Source organism: Arachis ipaensis, chromosome B1 (assembly GCF_059453495.1).
Source record: "Arachis ipaensis isolate K30076 ecotype BB chromosome B1, ASM5945349v1, whole genome shotgun sequence".
NCBI classification, from domain to species: domain Eukaryota; kingdom Viridiplantae; phylum Streptophyta; class Magnoliopsida; order Fabales; family Fabaceae; genus Arachis; species Arachis ipaensis.
In genome coordinates, this window is record NC_142436.1 from 119,843,879 (window position 1) to 119,854,324 (window position 10,446).

The 10,446-nt window shown below is 35.6% G+C and overlaps 1 pseudogene; it reads left to right on the forward strand.

The window, feature by feature from the left end:
* The first annotated feature begins 1,053 nt into the window (after nt 1–1,053).
* Nucleotides 1,054–2,857, forward strand: LOC107610216 (zinc finger CCCH domain-containing protein 17-like; annotated as a pseudogene).
* Nucleotides 2,858–10,446: the final 7,589 nt, after the last annotated feature.

Below are 10,446 nucleotides of genomic sequence, written 5' to 3' on the forward strand. Positions count from 1 at the left end.
TATAAGGTAGCAGGAAATTCACTAAGCAATCTTAAACTTCCACCCAATTCATTTCCATTCCTAGGCTCTTTCTAATCCGTAATTCAGGCAACTAACTTAAGTGATTCTAATCTAATACTCTGATCTCATTAATTTTCACAATTCACCACAACATTCCAACAGTCCAATGGAACAACCCTCAGATAGTTCAAATTCTCAGGTTCTAAATCAACTCATCATATCTCCACCCAGAGCAAGTGAGATGAGCCACTGTATCTACCCAGGGAGCTAAAAATCATCTCATCAAAGACAGTCCTCAGCGTCAACCAATACCAACAAGAGGGACCTCTCAAAATATACAAACACATATAAAGTAATACAAGGAATACACAAGTAAATCTAGGTAAGACAATTAGCATATAGACATTTAATATGTACAATTAAGCAAACCATGACAAGTAATCAAACCCAAACAAAATCAAAGAAATGCAAATGATGCATGCCTACCCTATGGCTAATGAGCTCATTTGTCGATTATACAACTAACCTGACATGTGCGGTAGCTAACCCTGGACAGTCCCATTGTGCACACATCTACCAAGAGGAATTTTACATCTTCAAGGAGTAACGTCTGAAAAGGTATCCGGCCACATCTTGCGACGAAGGGTCAACAGAATCTCAAATCTCAAATTACACTATTTTACAAACACTCTCTTCTTTGCTGAATCTCTCTGACTCTGATTCAGTGATTCTAATTCTTATTAGTTTTATTGCACTTTTCGATCTCAATTTTACTCTTAACTCAGGTTTGCTTCTTAGCACATTACCTTCTTTGGAATCTCTCTCTTTTTTTGCTTAGTGTTCATATTGTATTTTACTTAAGTGGTGTTAAGTTGGGTTAATAGAGAATTGGAGTAACAGAGTTTGGATTTTGAGGAGGCAATGGATTCTGCAGCTTCTTCTAAATGGGTTGTTGTTTAAGTTTTGGAAGAGATTAATGAGCAATGAAGGGTCTTATTGATGGGAATACTGTGTGCCTGATGTTATATGGAATGTGTTTTATTTCGTAGTATCATGGCCGTTATAACAACAACAAGGAGGACTGAACAGTTCCATCGTACAACACCACCAACATGTAAGTATTGGATAGTTGGGAGATGCAACATAAATCCTTGTCGATTTTCGCATAGCTTACCAACCTTGCTATCCAATGTATACTATAATGCCAATACGACATATAAGCATTCAAAGAAGCCTCATTCGTCCGTTGAGAAGATGGCCAGCTCCTCTGTTAAGAAGTCAATAAATTGCGCACCCAAGGCCTTCAAGAAACCAGAAAGTTGTGCACTACGGGCTGTTGAGTGTAGACCAGAAGCTATGTCTATTGAGAAGCCAACCAAGTGTGAACAAAAGGCTGTATTGATTGAAAAGACTGTAGATGTGGAAGATGTGGCCACTGTTGCTAAGGCTTCTGTAGATAAATCATGCAGTATTTGTAAATATTGGATGACTGACAATTGTGTGCATGGTGACTTGCGTCAGAATTTTCATTCATGGTTTTATGGTGATGGGTTTTCTACACTTTTAAAGCTTCATGAACATAAAAAGGTATATACATGTCTGATTCCACCTCTTATTATTTGATATGAACACACGAAAGTACATCCAGTTTAGTGTATTTGGTAAACTAATTCTATAGTTAATTGTCTTGGTTTAATTTGGAAGTTACGTGAATATTGCAATTGAAATAAGTTTGAGGGCGAGAAAATTTATTTCTAAGATGTTTACTCTAGTTAAACTAATAAGTGCCATTGAGTTGGATTTGTTTATGCTAATATTCAAATTTTGTTGACAGGCAATCACTGGGATTGCACTGCCGGCTGGTTCAGACAAACTTTATTCTAGTAGCACTGACGGCATAGTTCGGGCATGAGACTGCAACACTGGTCGTTGTGTTAACATGATCCATCTTAATTCTGAAGTTACCTCACTCATAACTGAGGGCTCATGAATTTTTGCTGGTGTGAAAAATGCTGTGAAGGTAAGATCATACTTCATTCCTCTTTTTTTATTGTAATAATGGTATCTTATGTATAGGAGCTTTAACTGTAAATTTATAATTTGATTGTGGTTGTTGTTAAAGCATGGAATATTCAGACGGGTGTAGATGTTACTCTTGATGGACCTAAAGGGCAAGTCCTTTCCTTGAATGTTGGCAATGATATCCTCCTTGCTGGAGCAAAGGTAAATTACCTTGCAGTGATTTAAGATTGTTGTAATTCAACCTTTGTTTATAGTTAGCCATTTGCTACTGTTGTTGTTTGATTAGAACTATGACATTTCAGCTAGTTCTGTTGTCCATTAGTTTTTAAATAATCTATTTAAATTGCAGGATGGTGTTATTTATGCTTGGAGATGTAGCTCTGATCCCAAAGCTGAGTCTCCTTTCAAAATGGTTGCAACACTAAGTGGTCATAGTAAACTAGTGGTTTGTCTTGCTATTGGATGTCACAAGATGTTTTATTCTGGATCCATGGACCATAGCATTAAGGTAGTGTTTTCTGTCAACTAGGAGTTTGTTTATTTATTTATTTCAATGTGAGATATGCTTCATGTAATTTGCACACTATTCCCCTTTAGCTATGTAATTTTTTGTTTCATTTTCTTTCTTCTAAACCAATAGTGAATCTGATATTTGTTACCCTGCTATCTACAGGTTTGGGATCTTGATACATTACAGTGCATAATGACACTTAACGGGCATACCGACGTTGTCACATCACTTATTTGCTGGGATGATTACTTATTATGGAGTTCATCTGATTGCACACCCAATATTAAAAAAAGTTCACAAATATACCCACCTTACAAAGCTTGAATTTATTTTCTTGCCATCAAATTTCTGGTCAATTTTACTTTTAACTCTTTAGGTTTTTAGATTTTTCAAGTTGGTCAAAATTTTGAACTCATGTTTCTCTAACTTCTAAAATTTGTTCTTGAATCTTGAATATTTAGCAAGTTGAAGCATTATCATAGAATATCTTAAATTTTTTAAATATATTTATAAATAGATATTACATTTAATGAGCTTCATTTATAGTATATAACAATTTGGTTCCTAAGGTGAATTCAATGAGAACGATGAATATGAGTTCGATGCATTGGAGTTCATGCGGTAGTGAGAGGGACAATAACAAGATTTGGAATTTTGAGCTGCTTAAAGTTGATTGAGAATTCATTATCTTTGAAAAATTTGTAAGTATATCAGTATATTAGTATTTTTAATCACTGATCTTAATTATAAAAAATATATATACTATATATAATTAAGATCAACGATTAAAATTCACTGAAATACTAGTATATCGGTATACTTAAAAGTTTTTCTATTTCTTTTTGTTGATTCTAACTATTTTTATTTTTGTTATTGTTCTTGTTATTTTATTTCTTTGTTTAAATTTTATTTATAATATTTAAAAATTTTGGACTGTAAGTTTTTGTTTTTTATTTTTGTTGTAAGCTTTTGTTATTAGCTTCTAAATTTATTATTTTTTGATGATGGTGGTTTAGAATGAAAGTAGCAAATAAGAATTGGGCAAAATAAGATCTTATGGCAGCAAGTTATTGACGGTGAGAGGATGACAACAGTGGTAAAAAGTGTAAGAAATGGGAGTTGGGATTTCAGGTGAGTCTGTGTATAAGTATGGGGTAGTGGGTTGGAAAGTGATTGTGGGAGGAGTGGCCAGCATGTGATAGTGATGGTGATGGTGGAGATGGTGAAGAAGATGAGGGTAATTTAAGAATTTAGTGTGATATTTTTTAAAAAAGTCAATAAAAACTTAAAGTTTGGGTATTTTTGTCAAACGGATGGTATAACGTTAGTTTTATTTTATTTTATTTTTTTGGATATTTTTGTCAACATTTTAAACATTTATGGATAGAAATAGTAGTTTATTCTTTGTTTTATCCCATAATCTTTTGTATAGTGGATTATGGGTTGATAGTTTATATGATTCTCTTGTTAATTAAGGAATATCAGAGCTAGAAATACATTAAAAAAATCCATAAAGATTGAAGAAAAATTAGATTAGCATGAATAAAATCATTGAGTTGAGTGCGAAATATAAAGTAATTATGCTTTGACTAATTTTCATTTACTAACTCTCTCAATATTAATCAATGTTAATCATATTGACATGGAAATCGCTATGAAAGAGTTTGAACAAAATTGGAGAGCAACAGACTTTTAGAGATACCCAAAGACTAAAAATAAACAAAAAAGTTAGGATTTGCTAAATACTCTTGGCCAATCATCCAATATATCATATGGATAGTTTATGATGACTTTAATATGGTTTTGGGACAAACAAAAAAGTACAAAAAAATCCAATCACATACACTCAAAGCCAATGATTTAGAGATACAATTTAGACAAATGAACCTTTTGATATAAGATTTGTGGGCTGTTCCTTCACATGGACGAATGGATAAGGTGAGGCTAACACTACAAGATTTTTGCTTATTTATGGGATTTGTTGTGGAAGTTTTAAAAAACCTCCATAACATATTTTATTTATGGCAAAATATGAAACCCCCATTAATTAATACTAGTTTAAATTTCTAAGCCCAATTGTTCAAACAAATAGTCAGTCTCAAATCTACTTGTTCAAAAAAATTAGAAGAGGAAGAAAAGAGAGAATGAAACCCTAGATCTATGCCACCGTATTCATCTTTTTGTTATTATCACCATCAAGCTCGCCATAGCGTCTGAGATCAGAGGGAGAGTAACCGGCGAAGCCCGCGATGCCATGGAGTCAGGTTTCCATCCTCAACTCCACTTTCTCATGGAAGGAGTAAGATCAAGCCGCCGCCAAGCGCGCCACTCACGCGCTCGCCGATCTTGCCAAAAATGGTAAATCCTCCGTTCCTCTTTCTCGATCTCCTAGCGTGTTGCTCCTTTCATTTCGGTTTTTGGCAAATTCGGTTGTGCATGTCTCTTGGTGTAAATCCTTCGGTGGTTGTGTCTTGCAGAGGAAGTGGTGAATGTGATTGTCGAAGGAGGAGCTATTCCCAGCTTTGGTTCAGCACCTCCAAGCTCCTCTCGTGACGGAAAAAGACCTTGTTCAGAAGCTGTTGCCGTTTGAGCATGAGGTTGAGAAAGGGAGTGCTTTTGCACTTGGAATTCTTGCCGTCAAGGTAAGTTCTACTCCCCCTCCCCTAGTATTAATTATTGTTTAGGAATTATTACATTAGAACTCATTTGTCAATAATGGCTAAACATGCTGATGCATTCATAGCTCTTCCTGGTACATTCTCAATGTCTTTGTGGATTCTATTTCATAGAACTTTGACGAACTGATTTCTGCCGGTAAAGAAATTTTATGAAAATATAATCGCGTTGTAAGTATAGTTTCTAAACCAACAGAGAATCCTTTCATACAAAAGTTTGGTTGTCACAAGTAACAAAACCCAATAAAATTTATAACCGAAGTATTTAAACCTCAGGTCGTCTCTCAAGGAATTGCAGGGAAGTATGATTTATTATTGGTTTAGGAAAAATGTATAATTTTGGGGTTTTTGAAATAGGGAACAAGGAGAATAAATTAGCAATAAAGTAAATTAATTACTAGAAAAACTCTTGGCAAGGTATGAGAACTAGAAATCCCATCCTAGTTATCCTTATCAGGTGTGATGAGAATTGTTTATTGCTCCCACTTAGTTAACCCTTACTAAATAAAGGAAAGTCAAGTGGACTAATTAATTTGATTCCTCAAATCCTAGTCAACTCCTATGGAAAGACTAGCTTTAGACGGATCCAAATCAACCAGCAAGAATTCCAATTTTCAATCAACAGCTGAGTTTGACAACTCAAGTGTCACCAATTACTCAACCAACGCCAAAAGGAGAAAAATCTAAATTATTTATATCATAGAAGAAAGAAATCATAAATATGAAAATTACTCAATGTGTATTCATTAAGAAAATCAAATTAAACATAGGAATCCATAAACCAAATTGGAAAAATAAACAAACTAAAGTAATAGAATAAATAAAATTAGAAGAAAAATTAAATTAAAGGAACATTGAACCTAGATTGAAGAAATAACCATACTCTAAGAGAAATCATAATCCTAAAACCTAAGAGAGAGGAGAGAGCCTCTCTCTCTAGAAAAACTACATCTAAAACCTAAAATTATGTATAATGAAAGTTGTGTATGTTGTATGAATGAATGGATCAATTTTCTCACTTTATAGCCTATCATCTGTGTTTTATGGGCCGAAAACTAGGTCAAAAACAGCCCAGAAATTGCCCCCAGCATTTTCTGGTACGTGCAGGTCGCTACAGAGCCATGCGTATGCATCATCCATACGTTCGTGCGGATTGCATTTTTAGCAGGTCACGCGTGTGCGTCGCCTATCTTCGGGGCAGATATATCAAATTATATATCGTTGCGAAGCCCCAGATGTTAGCTTTCCAACGCAACTAGAACCACCTCATTTAGACTTCTGTAGCTCAAGTTATGGTCGATTTAGTACCAAGAAGTCAGGCTGGACAGCTTCAGCAGTTCCTTCAGTTTCTTGTATTCCTTCCACTTTTGCATGCTTCCTTTCCATCCTCTAAGCCATTCCTGCCCTATAATCTCTGAAATCACTTAACAAACATATCAAGGCATCGAATGGTAATAAGAGAGGATTGGGATTAGCTATATTAAGACCAAAGAAACATGTTTCCAATCATAGCACAAAATCAGGAAGGAAATTGTAAAGCCATGCATTTAGTACGAATAAGTGAGCAGAGAGTTAATAAAAACCACTCAAATTAGCACAAGATAAACCATAAAATAGTGGTTTATCAATCTCCCGACACTTAAACATTAGCATGTCCTCATGCTAAGCTCAAGAGAAGCTATAAGAGAGTGAAGGGGAATGGTAAAACTTATGAAATGCAACCTATCTATATGAATGCAACTAAATGCAAAAATACTTCTACCTACTTAGTTAAAAGTAAACAAATCTATTAAGAACAAACATGAACTGGATTTCACTAATTCAAATCACAAAATAAAGTACAAGTAAACTTGCAGAAGAAAATAGCTTATGAAAGCCGGGAACAAAGAATCGAGCATGGAACTCTCACCGGAAGTGTATACACTCTAATCACTCAAGTGTTTAAGGTTCGACTCTCTCAATTCTCTACTAACCTTGCTTTCTAAGGCTTATTTTTCTTCTACCAATCAACAAAAATTTAATGCATAAATACACATATCAAGAGGTCTTTTAAGAGTTGTAATGGGGTTAGGGTCAAGGTAGGATTGTATTTGGCTAAGTGGACTAAAATCTGAATCCTTAATTAACTTAAACTTTTCCCACCTAATTTAAGACAATCCATGTAATCATAATACAACATCTAACTATCCATTAACCATGTTTTCCACATATTCATGCATCCTGATTCGAGTACAGTACATATGCATTGATATCACCATTTACTTTGGGGCATTTTGTCCCCTTTTATTATTTGCTCTTTTTCTTTTCTTTTTCTCTTTTATTTTTATTTATATATATATATATATATATATATATATATATATATTTTTTTTTTCTTTTATTTTTCTCAATGCATATGATTAAATTATTGAATGCATGAACATGTCCTAAACATTTTTTTCACATTTTCATAAAGAAGTTTAACATATTTAATTTCCAAAACCAAACGTTTCCAAACCCACTTTCCCCACACTTAATTCATGATCACTCTCACTAGTCTAAGCTAACCAAGAATTCAAATTAAGGACATTATTGTTTTCCGCTTAGAGTTAATGATGTGCCAAAGTAAAGAACAAAGGGGTATAATAGGCTCAACATTAGTTTGCAAAGGATAATGAAAGGGTAAGGCCATATGGGTATGTAAGCTCAGTGAAACAAAGGCCTCAATTATATAAGTGCATGCATACATCAAACCATGGAAATATAGAATTAAGCAAGACAAAGATCACAATTTTAGGGAGAACAACACACACCAAAAATAAAATATTGGTTGGTAAAATGCAACCAATCAAGTAGGCTCAAAATCTTACTGGTTTTGTGTGTTCAAGCTCTAAACCATGTTCCAGTATAATATTCCTTCAAACAAGTTTATAAAAATTTTAAATTAAATTAGTGAAATGTTATAAAAAGTTTCTTGAAAAAGAAATTCGTTACTTCAACCAAGCAATGGTAGAATATGCACAAAATCAAACAAATATGCAATAAAACATGCAAATGCAACAATGAACAAACAAAGAAAATAAAACATTGGTGTTTGAGAAGAAGGTAACTAACCCACAGAAGTCGGTATCGACCTCCCCACACTTAAAGATTGCATCGTCCTCGGTGCATGCTAAGATGTGCAGGTGGATGGGTGGTTCCAACTGATGCTTTTCTCTAAAGTTTGTGCAGATGGACTTGTCTGTTGCAGTATTTATAAGCTTTCCCTTTCCCTTCTTTGGTGGCCATCATGAAAGAAGAGGAAAAGAAGAAAAGTAACCCAAAAATAAAGATAAGAAAATAAATAAAGTATGGGTGGGTTAATACCAAATAATAAGGGTCTCAATTACATGGTAGCTACAACATACAAGTGAGAAAACAATAGAAGCACATGGCATACCAGTGGTGCAAAATTTGCAACAAAGGGGTGGAGTGTGGGTAATAAAAGACAGTATAAGTTCATATCAATGCAAGAGAAGTACAGGGATCATAAAAGATTGACATTGACAGAAAAATAATATCACCCAACATTGTAAAACAAGTCACTAAGCACCAAAATAATACCAGAAAAGATACAACAGTTGAATAAGAAAATTTAACACCAACGGAAAACTAATAAATTAAAAAAATAAAAATATGCACAAAATTAAAATGCAATGAATGAAAGTATGCAGATAAATTAAGCAAAATAGAATGAAAGAAAAGAAGGATGAGAAGTTAAAGAGATGAAGAAAAAGAAAGTAAGAAATGAGGAAGAAAGAATAAGAAAAGATAGAAGAAAGAAGAAAGAATGATAATAGAAAGATAAGTAGGATTGGAGAAGAAAAGATAGGAATTCTGGCGCTGATCTAGATAAACTGTGCGTCGCATGCAATGTGGACGCGTGGGGCACGCGTTCGTGTGGTTGGCGATATTTTTCAGATGACGTGGACGCGTCAGGAACGTGGACGCGTGACATGATTTGTGCTATTGGCGCGAGTGCAGCCTCGCGCACGCACGACTTTCTGTTTCGTACGCATATTGCCAAAATTTAGGGTGACGCGTGCACGTGGGTAACGCGGTCGCGTGAATGGCCATATTTTGAAAAATGGCGCGGACGCATGGGGGCACGCGTTCGCGTGATAGGGCTTGTGCTTCCAGCACCATTCCAGCCCCACTCCATCATAACTCTTTGCCATACACCTCTTTACGTCGATTTCGCAGGGTCACGCGTGCGCATGGGCGACGCGCACGCGTGGGAGGCTAATTTTTCAAATGACGCGAACGCATCAGGGACGAGTTCGCGTGGGCGTAGTTGTGCCTAAGGCACGCCTCCAGCCATGCTCCTGCGTGACTCTCTGCCCCTTTTCTTCTTGGTTTGAAAGCACGTATGACGCGGACGCGTCAGCGACGCTTGCGCGTCGCATGCATTTTTTTTTTATTTTTTTTATGCAGTATGCATAATGCAAAATGCAGAATGCAGATGACTATGCAGAAATTATGATTGAACACCAATGAAAATAAAATAAAATAAAACTAAGAACAAAAAGAAAAGAATATACCATGGTGGGTTGTCTCCCACCTAGCACTTTTAGTTAAAGTCCTTAAGTTGGACATTTAATGAGTCCCTTGTTATGGTGGCTTGTGCTTGAACTCATCCAGGAATCCCCACCAATATTTGTAATTCCAATGGCCTCCGGGATCCCACACTAGTTGCATATAGCCTTCAAGCAAGTTAAAGCAAGTGACAAGGCCCGAAGAGTGTTGATTGCCAGAATGAATTCTGGGGTCCCAAACCTTGCTTTTGCATCTGTCTTCTTGTTGATCATCATTTTTCTACTTGGGTGGTGAACAGTCGGAATTCTCACGGAGACATCCAAATAATTTCCTAGACCCATTCAATTGAGAATTATACCAACCCTTATACTTCAATTTGGAGCATGCAACCATATTGAACCTTGCATGACAACTGTTGCCACTTACCATCTCTCTCTTACTCTTATAGCCACAAAGAGCTCTAAGTTGCCCATCCGTCTCAAGCAAAGCATATTCAAGTGGGCTAATTAAGCTTAGAGATGAAAGATTTACCCACTTGAATGAAGGAATAGACGGTGATGGCTTTGGGGGAGAGGTCTCCAACAACTTTGGCAAGGTGATTTCCAGCTCCATTCCCTTAAGCTCTTCCTTGACAACTTCCACCTCCTTGCAAGCTTCTTCAATTTCAACCTCTTCCTCTTGGTA